At 47.2% G+C, this 10186-nt stretch overlaps 1 protein-coding gene across 2 annotated transcripts in view; it reads left to right on the top strand.

Moving 5' to 3' along the window:
• The first annotated feature begins 1696 nt into the window (after positions 1-1696).
• The window catches only part of CORO1C (coronin 1C), a 75075-nt gene continuing 66585 nt past the window's right edge, over positions 1697-10186 (top strand). The window contains exon 1 of one of the 2 annotated variants that reach the window (XM_025267452.3): positions 1697-1846. The gene's annotated coding sequence lies outside the window, so the exon portion shown is untranslated. Of the gene's footprint in view, positions 1865-10186 lie in introns of both variants that reach the window. The other variant, XM_044930031.2, reaches the window with a different exon arrangement.

The following is a 10186-nucleotide window of genomic DNA, read 5'->3' as shown; positions in this document are numbered from 1 at the left end:
AGTATATAAAGGCTGAGAGCTGGGTGCAGAGAGGGGAAGTGACTTGCCCGAGGTCACACAACTGGTAAGAAGTAGAGCCTGGATTTAGAGCCAAGTCTGTCAGAATCTAAAGTCCATGTTTTTTCTATTCTGTCATATTGCCAGAGAGGCGTTTTAATGTTTAGCGTAATGACTAACTGAGGGCTTATGCCAAGTCAGGCTGCTTGATAAGTGTATTACTAACTGGGACCTCATGGAATCCTTCCTAAGGTGCGTCTATTATCTATCTCTATTTTACTGAGGCTTAGGTGGGCCAGTGATTAGGGCTGTGGGTCCAATGTAGGGGGTGCTGGTTTGATCCCTGGGGAACTAAGATTCCATATACTGTACAGTGCACACTGCCCACCCCCCAAAACCCTGAGGCTTAGAGAGGAAACATAATTTGCTTTGATAGCTGTTTTGGTTCAGGTGGACCCTGCTTTACATAACACACACTTCTGTGGCTGATGCTGAAAATGAAAAATTCCTCACTGTTAACTGCAAAGGTGTTTTGCTTTGGGAAGTAAATAGCCTACCCCATCAGAAGATCTGCTTTGTCAGTTCAGTTTACCAGGCCTGAAGATTAGCTTCCCCAAATCTTGACATTTCAGAGCTTGGTATTTGAGAAAGGGACTCTGGCTATCAAGAGGACAGCTTCACGCTACAGATCAGGAAATTCAGGTCCAGAGAGATGAAGGCAACTGCCCCAGGACACACAGTCTGACGGCAGCAGAGATGGACTCGAAGCCCCGCGGGTCGCCCAGTTATTAAGTGAGGGACTTCGGCCAGGAAAAGAAAGGGAGAGACCCTGTAATCCTTCATTTCCCCACCTGCGAAATTGGGTCAAGATAGGCCCTCCTGTGTAGTGGTGGGGGATACGCGGGTGTGGGAGTCCAGGGGCCGCCACCTTGTGCCAGCAAAGTGACAAGGTGTAGTGGAATCAAGATCAGCCTCAGGAGTTCCAGAGCGGTGGGAGGGTGTGCTGGCTGCAGAGGCGGAGCTTCGGGAGCCAGAGGCGGGGATTCGAGGGTTCTGGGCGGAGCTTGATATTTAAAACAGTTAGATGGGCCCTGGGCGGGAATTCAGTCCTGTCCGACTCTTTGCGACCCCATGGGCCTCAGCACGCCAGGCCTCCCTGTCCATCACCAACTCTCGGGCGGGAATTGCGATGCCACAAATAAGGGTTGTTCGCCCGTGGGCGGGGCTTCTAGAAGTTGGGACTGGGTTTGTGACGCAGAAGGGACAGTTCTGAAGGAATGGGAGGGGAGATGGGCTTAAGAACCCAAGAAGCCGGCGAAGGGTTCGGATGGGGCAGTGGGCGGAGCTTAGAAGAGCTGATGTTCCGGTTTTAAGGGACTCTGGGGGAATTTTTGAGGAGCCAGGGAATGTGGCTCGGCCGAACCAAGCAGGTCAGTGGGCGGGCTCTAAGGTCGCCGCTCCCTGTTCTGAGGGAGCAGTGGGCGTGGCTCTCCGGTCACTCCGAGGGCTAGTGGGCGGTGCTTGCGCTTGGGCACCGCCTTCTTCCAAGGCCCACCTGCATCCCTCGGCGCGACCAGAGGAGGCGCTAGGGAGAGAGGCGTGGAACGCGGGGTGGGAAGCGGGCTTCCCCTCCCGGAAGTGGGCGTGGCGTGCCGCAGCGCGGCGGCCCTGGTTGGGCGCGGCACGGCGCGGGGGCGGGGCCTGCGTGCGGCGGCGGGGGCGGTGGCGGCTGTCCGCGCCCCTCCCCCGCGCTGCGCTCAGTGCCAGGCGGGAGGCGGTAGCGGTTGGAGGCTTTGCCGGGCTTTGCAGTGGGGACTTCGGCAGCGGCGCCTCAGGCACCTCGGCCCTGGTGAGCTGCGCGCGCCCGGTAGGGCCGCTTGGGAGCAAGCGGGGCGGGTGGACGGATCTGTCCTCTCAGCATGTGCGGGCGCCGGCTGACAGGAGCCGGCGGGGCGTAGGGCAGGGCCCGGTGGAACGGACAGGGCTGGGTGGGCGCGCGCAGCGCGGGTCCCTGGGTCGGGGGCCCGCCCTGGCTGGTGTGCAGGAGGCAGGGGTCGGGGCTGCTTCGGGAGACTTGGGGTCCGGCTGGGTGGGGAGTTGAGGACCGAACCGCTCGGCCTGAGGAGAGTGAACCCAGGTCGCCTGTGGGGAGGAGGCTGCTCAGGGGAGACTTTTAGGGGTCCAGAACCCTCCTGGACGGGTGAGGAGCCGCGTGGGAATGGGGCTACCCCGGGAAGGATTGTAGGGGTCAGGGCTCCGCCGGGTTGGGTGGGGTCTTGGGTGGGGTGGGGCTGCGAGAGGCCAAGGCGCTGAGCCCGGGGGCGCCAGGCCTGGGGGCGGGGCTTGAGCCGCCCTGGGAAGCGAGTTGGGGGGGTTCCAGGGGCCGGGCTCGCGTGGGGTCTGGGGGAGCTGGGTTCTGCTTGGGAGAGGTGAGGGCGGTGGTCTGGCTTCGGGGTGCCTGCTTTGGGGTGAGAGGCCGGCTCTGGACCCTGAAGAGCTCTGGGTAGGGGGTCGGGAAGGGCGGGGCAGGGCTGGGGCTGGACTGATGTGGGTGGGGGCTGTTTGAGAGGAGGCTGAGCCGGGCGGTGGGAGCCGAGATCTGGGACTGGCGGGGGAGGGGCGAGGGGGCAGGTTGGGAGAGGAAGAATGGGGCAGGAAGGCGGCAGGGTCGGGGGCCTGGAGCGTCCGCGTGCGCTGGGTCATTCAGAGTTAGGCTCGGGTGAGAGCGGAGCAGCTGGCGAGGGACGCAGTTAAGACGGAGCGCGGTGCAGGTGGGGCTCCGCTGCGCCTAAATGACTGAGGATGAGCTCAGATGTAGAGGCTGGAAATACGGGAACCGAGCCCTCCCGCCTGTCCACATAGGCGCGCACACGCTGCCCTCCGTCTCTCGAATGATATGAATGTGTTGGGGGCAAGTGGCCGGCTGCGGGGAGAGCCGAGAAGAAAGGGGCTTCCTCTTGCAGGAGAGGCGCTGGCCCTCCCGTCCTTTTTTGGGAGTGTTCAAAGGGTTTTGATGGCTGGAAAAGGAAACGTAGGCTTTTCTTCATCGCGGTTTAGAATCACATCCTATATTTGGCTTTAATGTAGGCTGTCCTTGTTTTGTGGTGTCTGAAGTCCTTGCTCTACATGTTGCAAACGTGGGATTCAGGGTACGAAGCAAATTGCAAGTCGCTCATCTTCCCCAGGGGAGCAAGATACAGAGGCCTTTCTTTCCTATAAGACATTTAAGCAGAATTGAATATAGTGCGCGTTTGTAAACTGGTTCTGGGTAACGAATGTATTTACTTTTGGAAATGGTTACAACAAAATAGTAGGCCCTCTCACTTCAGCCTTCCTGCCCCGGGTTCCATCCTCAAACAGCACTTGTAGGGCTGGTAGTCACTCTATAATAATACATTTCATTGTCCTTATCTGGCAGAACTCTCTCCTGACACCAGCCTGCTAGAATAGACAGAAACATGATTAAGTATAAGCAGTTGCTTTGTACCGTCTGCTGTTCAATTGTGAAGGCAAATAGATATCTGTTTATAGGACTGCACTTTCTGCACTGCCTGTAAAACTGAAGACATGGGAAGACTCTATTTTGCACTTGATTCTATGTATCTCAGAAAATTAATTTAAAGGAAACTTTTTTTTTTTTTTTTTCTTTTGCCTTGGAGGTACATTTCAGAGTCACAGCACCATGTTTGGATATGAAGCCTAACAGTAACTCTTGAATCTGGGAGTTTGCATAAATAAATAGGGGGAGAAAGTGAAATAAAACTGGGAATTGTGTTGTATATTAGGCCTCCAGGTGCCATGTTCTGTGGTAGATGTTTGTCGCGTGTGATGGGGATTGAACAAAGATTAGTATAAAGGTTGGGTGCACACCTTTTTGACCAGTCAGGAATGTGCCCTGTCTGTGTTTGTTTTCAGTTATTTGTGGAAGGTGCATTAAAGCCTGATGGATTCTGACAGACACACACTAATGAGAGATCACTGCACAAAGTATTACATTTTTCATGATCATTTGTTTCTTTGCATGCAGATTGTGCTAATCAAAAGTTATGTCTATTACTTTATATATAGTTTGGGATCAGATTCAGGGTTGACAGACAAGACTTTTGATGTGTATGCTGCTTCATTATTTTTTTTTAAAAATTAAGGTGTAATTGACATGTAACATTGTTAGTTTCATGTGTACAGCATAATGATTTGATATTTGTATACACTGAAATGATCACCACAATAAACCTAGTTACCATTCGTCACCATACAAAGTTACATTTCTGTTTTCTTTGTGATGAGAACTTTTAAGATTTAGTCTCTTGACAACTTTCAAATATGCGCTAGGTTATTGACTGTAGTCACTGTTGTCTGTAAAATCCCATGACTTACGCATGTTGTTACTAGAAATTTGTACTTCTTGACTCCGTTCACCCCTGACATATAGCCCTTTTTAAATACTTGGATTTTTTTATTTAAGTTTTATGCTTACCACAGCTGTCGCTGTTGAGATTCACTCCACCCATGAAGAGAGTCACCCAGATACCTACGAAATGGAATGTACAAAAGGAGAAGCTATCAGTTCTTATGTTATGTCACTGGGGGTGTGGAAATTCATTTCTGTAAGATGGCAGATTATTTCTTAATACTGTGTTTTGTCGCAAACAGTATTTTAGAAATATTATATTTTGGAACCAAGTTGTTTTACCTTTGATTTCTTTTTCAGAGGTGGAACAATAATAAATTTTGGGTGGTATTTTCAGATGCAGGGTACAAATCCAGGTTTGTTTTCCTTTGGATGCATCCTGTTCCTGAGTTATAAGAACTCTTTTCTGACACGTGTATATCTTTTTAAACATAAGATGCCTTTTCTCTATTAAAACATGGAAATACTCATGAATATTTTAGTATGACCTAGTACCCAGAATGTTAAGTAATAGAATCTCTCTGGGTTTTCATTGCCCTAGTTCAGATCCTTTAAAATGAGTGAATAAGATTCTACGCTCCTTTTGAGAGCTTATTTTGTATTTCAGTGGCACAAAATGCAATCCTTTTTGTTTTATAACTACTGTATGGAGCTATAATCCACATATCATACAATTCACCCATTTAAAGTGTAGAATCCAGTGATTTTTATCTATCCATAGAGTTGTACAGTCATCATAACAATTTTAGAATATTTTCATCAACCCAAAAGAAACCCTGTACCCATTAACAGTCATTCTTACCCCATCCCTCAATTCTTCTCCCCACCCCCCTCCCCGCTCCAGACAACTACATATCTACTTTTTGTCTCTATGGATTTCCCTTGTTTTGGACATTTTCTATAAATAGAATCATATAATATGTGGTCTTTTGTGTCTTTTATTAAGCATAGTGTATGGAAGGTTTATCTCTGCTGCAGAATGTGTAAGTACTTCATTCTTTTTCTAATAGTTGAAAAATACTCAGTTCCATTGTTTATCCATTCATCAGTTGATGGACATTTGGGTGTTTCTCCTTTTTGACTATTATGAATAATGCTCTGTGAACATTTGTGTACAAGTTTCTGTATGGACATATGTTTTCCTTTCTCTTGGGAATTACTGGGTCATATTGGTTACTCTGTGTTTAACTGTTAGAAGAACTGCCAGATTTTTCCAAAGCGCTTGCACCATTTTACAATCCCACCCGCAGCGTATAAAGGTTTTGGTTTCTCTGCATCTTTGCCAACACTTGTTATCCTCTGACTGTTTGATACTAGGCGTCCTAGTGGGTGTGAAGTGGTATCTCATTGTGGTTTTGATTTGCATTTCCCTCTTGTCTTTTGGGATCCTCCGTGAAACCTTCCTTAGTCCTCGCAGGCAGACATTGTCCCTGTCCTCATGCCTCAGACATTCATCACTCCCATCTGCTACAAGGAACTGTATCTGAACTTGAGCTCACTGTCTGAAAGGCGCCTTCCTATAGAAGGCAGAATGTGAGAGAGAAATGGACACAGAAGGCAGATCGGGATTCGCTTGCTCACAGCGTGGTCTCTAGTGCTGAATGATTATTTTTATTGAAGTTAGCTGGAAAGATCCTGAGGTCAGTGGTTTGTTTCTTTGGTTATTATTTACACCTTTGTTGCCTATGTTAAAATAACATGAAGTACAGAGGTAATTCCCCTCTGCCTTTCTGGCACCCGAGTCCAGCTCTTACCAAAAAATTGCTCAGATGTAAACTGAGTGTCTGAAACATTTTCCTGAGGGCAGAATATTCTCATGCAGGCTCTTTCCCCCTAATAAACAGTGATGACTGGCTCACAGCCTTCTCAGCAGGGCAGATGGCCAGGGAACACATTTGGTTGGTATGATTTAGCCCCACCAAGTGCAAGCAGGCGTACCCTGATGGTGTTGAGTCAGTCAGTCAGTGCTGGAACTGCTCGTGTGCACCCCTGATGGTGGGTGTAGATTGAGTTTTAAAGGTGCATACTGCCTTCCTTTTCACTTGCTCTTGCTTCTCTCAGAGCATCCGATTAACACTTTAATTAAAAATACTCCATTTAGCATCTTCCTAAGAATTAGAAAAAAACCAGTTGGCCATTTGAGGTTATGTTTTCTTTTTTGTGTGGTCACTGAAGTGATTGGAGTGGGGTGAGGTAAATTTCTAGGACTGCCTTGGTGGTCCAGTGGTTAAGAATCTGCCTTGCAGTGCAGGGGTCATGGGTTTGATCCCTGGTTGGGAAACTATTAATAAGATCCCACACGCCAAGGGGCACCTAAGCCGGGGTGCCTCGACTACTGAGCCTGTGCTCCACAACTAGAGAGTCTGGAGTGGATCCCTCATGCCGCAACAAAGATCCTGTGTGCTGCAGCTAAGACCTGATGCAGCCAAATAAATAAATAAATGCTTTAAAAACTAATAATAATAAATTTCACATTTGTTCTTTGTCTCATCAGGCTCAGTGAGCTATCTGTTCTTACATTGTTTCTTGCTCTGAGAGTTTTGTCTTTAGAGAAATTGAAGCAACGAAGAATGCAGACCTTCAGAGCCAGACTGAGGGGGTTTCACTGTCTACTCCTGTTTTTAATAGCTGTGATTTTGTCAATTACCTGACCTCCCTGAGCCTTAGTTTCCTCTTCTGTGATACAGAGATGCTAACGGTACCTTGCTAGGTTTTGAGTAGACTCCAAATAAATTTGTGTTCCTTCTGTCTTCACTCTTAAATGTCTATTAATGAATGGAATTGGGGAGAATCAACGAGGGGAAGTTTAACACATTTTATTTTTGATGTTAAGCTCTTAGTGTATGGATTCTCACTCCTACCTCTGCATTTTAGACTTCATATCAAACTTGAATCTCTGGAGAGGAAAAAAGTGTTTAATTTTAGGATAGGAAGGTAGTGTTAAAAATGAGACAGTTTTTGGCCATCGATCTGAATTGGAACTGTCTATACAGACGAGCTTCTCTTATGCAGGCCTTAGGCTGTATTCGGTCTGTGTATTTTAAGGAGAAAGGTTTAGCTACTGGCAAAAAGATTGATCTTTTTAGGCTTTGGAAGGAGATTGTGCCGCAGTGTGTGAGATGCTCACGGGATGGAGTACGCTGTGAGTGGCAGTGTTGTGATCCGGTGTAACGTTCTGTGTGGGAATAGAGCCTCTGTTGTCTCATGGGATGTTAAATTAGGCCTGTCACTGGAATCTTACGTTGATGACAAAACTCGTTCCTTCGGTTTGTCATAGTCAAGAGAAATCAAATTAACGCAGAGGTTGGGGTGAAGGTGTACTAAGTGGGAGTAGAAACGCTTGTGTTTTGCATGACTGAAGGTGGGAATTTCACAATACATATTTTTCCCCCTTTGGTCATGCAATTATCTACATTAAAAAAAATTATGAATAATGGATCGTAATTTTAACACTGGTAGGTCACTGTCTTTTGACGGACGAATGTATCGTTTTAGTGGGTTTGGGAGATTATTTCTCAGGCCCAGAGGTCCTCAACTTGATGCCCATGAGGTTCAGCTTGGTCAGTCCAGTTGCCTGGGCTCCAGCTCCCTGGTGACTCTGAATCACAGCTCAAGCGGAAAGTACCTCGCTGGCTTGTTCCTCATCTGACGACCAGGGCACTGTGGTCACAGGCGCTTGAGAGACTTCCCAGGACCAGGAGCTTGACTGTCCCTCCCTTTTGCCTCCACCTCCCTTCATGGATGGCGTAAGTTCATTTTTGTAATTGGTGGTGTTGATTTATACTATAGTGTGGATTTTTTTTTTTTTACAGTGTGAACCCTGATGGGCTTTCCTTAATTTTTAGTCCTTGACACAATGCAGCGATTCCCTCTTAAGCTTCCACCATGGTCTTTTGCCAGATTTACACAGTGAGCCCACTCACTGTCGTTCGCTTCAGTTCATCATCCAGATTGGTAGTTAGCACCAATTTCTTTTTTCCGCTTCTCATCTTCAGATTGTACACGTATTAAACTAGGAAACTTGGTCCAGATTTTCAGGGTTTCTTTTTAGGTGTAGTTTGGGGAAACTTGAAAATACATGGAATCTCTCGGGTAAGCCTTTGGTAGATGTCCCAGTTTTCATGTAAAGCTCCTTGACAGTATTTTATTGACCCCTTTTTGTGTCCTCAATCTTGTAATCTGACCGTTATAGTATGTAGTTATGGTAAGGATTTATCTTGGATGTTTCAAAGACCAATTAATACTGCAAAGGTCAGCCCCATTAGGCCATCCATACATGAAAAGGCTCATTTTGACAGGAACAAGATCTGACGGGTACTGGGACTACAGACAGGTGTAATGAAAACCCCACAGGGTTGGCAGAAGTTGATCACTGCTCCCCAGAGTGGTCATTATGTCTCTGGGGAGCCAGGATGCCTGGGAGCCTGGGCAGGTGGCCATTCGGCGTAGGAGCCTTTTTTGCCCCATTGTGAACTCAGTGTGTCCCTGTGTTCTGACAGCCGCTGAGGTCTTCATCCTGTGTGAACAAAGCCATAGTTTTTTCACTTTTGTAAATGGCCATAAACACACGTGGGAAAGGAAGTATTGGGAGAGTGAAGCCTTTGGGGGTGTATTTTCCACTCTTGACATTATCAGGGTTCTTGACAAAATTCACAGGCTCCCCCTCTGTAGGATGAATGTTTACTCACCATTATTTGCTTACTTCACATGAAAGATACTTAAATTCCTTTTCATAATGGTCAAGCATTCTTTTCTAGTTAAAGACTCTAATTCCTTTCATTCTTGGGAACTTAAAGAATTGAGGCTGATTTATTAATATAAGAACTCAAGCGCTGCCTGAGCGGTGACTGAGAAACACATGTAAACTTGAGCTATCATCTCCGTTAAGCAGAAGGATTTATTAGGAGACTAGTCACTTTACAAGCTAGATGGTAAATTAATTTTGCGGTTAGTAGTGTCTTTAGTTTAACATTGTCATCCTAGTTTTTCTTGGCAAGCAGGTGAGAGGCCAGAGCCAACAAGTGTTGGCCATCGCTCTTTGGGGTGACACTTAATAAGCTGCGTGTTGTCTGGTTTAGAAATAAAGTAACTGTCCCCTTAGGCTCCCTGTCTTTTATGTGAACCGCTCTTGCTTTACAGTGTTACAGAGGAAAAGGGAAACTGGAAGTGTGTTTGTTTGTTTATTTTTAACCCTAAGATGTCCTTGATCTTATGTAGTATAGAGCTATCTTGCATGCCCTGGGCTGAATTACAATGTCAAGTGGAACAAGTGATATGTCTTACCTGCAAAGGATAGTTGTGAGTCACGTGGTTCCCTGACCCTGAAGGGTTTAGCTGCAGCTTCTGTTCTGGAGGCAGCATGTCCATTCAGTCCCCAACCCAGGATTGGGTTGCATTCCCAAGTCTAACTCAGTTATTTGGAACCGAGAAGGCATGTTTTTGGTATAGATTCAGTGTTGTAGTGGTGGGTAAGTTCCCAGCCTAGACTGAAGAAATCTGTTTAAGTCTCAGCACAACTTTTTAAAGTGTTAGTGATGATAGCTGAATTCCGGGTCTTGGGAGCTGGGAGTCGAGTAAGGAAGGAACCCAGCTCTCCCCGGTGCCCAGCCCATGCCTGTCTGTGCAGGGACATCCTGCAGCCTCAGGCCACAGCAGGCCTCCAAGTTCAGCTTCCTTCTCTCTTGACTTGAAGCTTCCACTCCCCTGTTCAACTGATCTCCTTTAAATAGTAGTTGCAAAGCAGGTGGTTCAAGTGTGTTTCTACTCACTAATGTGCTT

Source organism: Bubalus bubalis, chromosome 17 (assembly GCF_019923935.1).
Source record: "Bubalus bubalis isolate 160015118507 breed Murrah chromosome 17, NDDB_SH_1, whole genome shotgun sequence".
In the NCBI taxonomy this organism is placed as follows: Eukaryota; Metazoa; Chordata; class Mammalia; order Artiodactyla; family Bovidae; genus Bubalus; species Bubalus bubalis.
This window is presented reverse-complemented; position numbering and strand designations above follow the sequence as displayed.